Consider the following 364-nt stretch of genomic DNA (forward strand, 5'->3'; position numbering starts at 1 on the left):
AGCAGGCAGAGCGTCTCCATGGAGCACCCAGCCTCCAGTTGCCTCAGGGCATGGTCCAGGGCCGTGCCCTGCCCCAAACTTGCAGCACGGGGAACATTTTTTCATTCCCGCATGTGCCTCTTGCCCTGCCTCAGAGGGGTTTGAGGCGGGGCAAGAGGCACATGTGCACTAGTCTGGACGCGCCCACTGGGTGCATCCACACATGCAAGCAAATGTGCTTGTAGCAGCTCAAATAGAATCAGTGCAAATTAGAGCCAGGGCTTTTTGCCTCAGCACATGTGCTTGGACTTGCACTTTGTTGTGGAGCAAACTGTACCACTTGGTGCAAAATAACCCTGCCTGGCTCCTCCCAGATCTGCAGCCA

The sequence above is a fragment of the Gavialis gangeticus genome, unplaced genomic scaffold (genome assembly GCF_001723915.1).
Source record: "Gavialis gangeticus isolate Ggan-Ray unplaced genomic scaffold, GavGan_comp1, whole genome shotgun sequence".
Classification (NCBI taxonomy): Eukaryota; Metazoa; Chordata; order Crocodylia; family Gavialidae; genus Gavialis; species Gavialis gangeticus.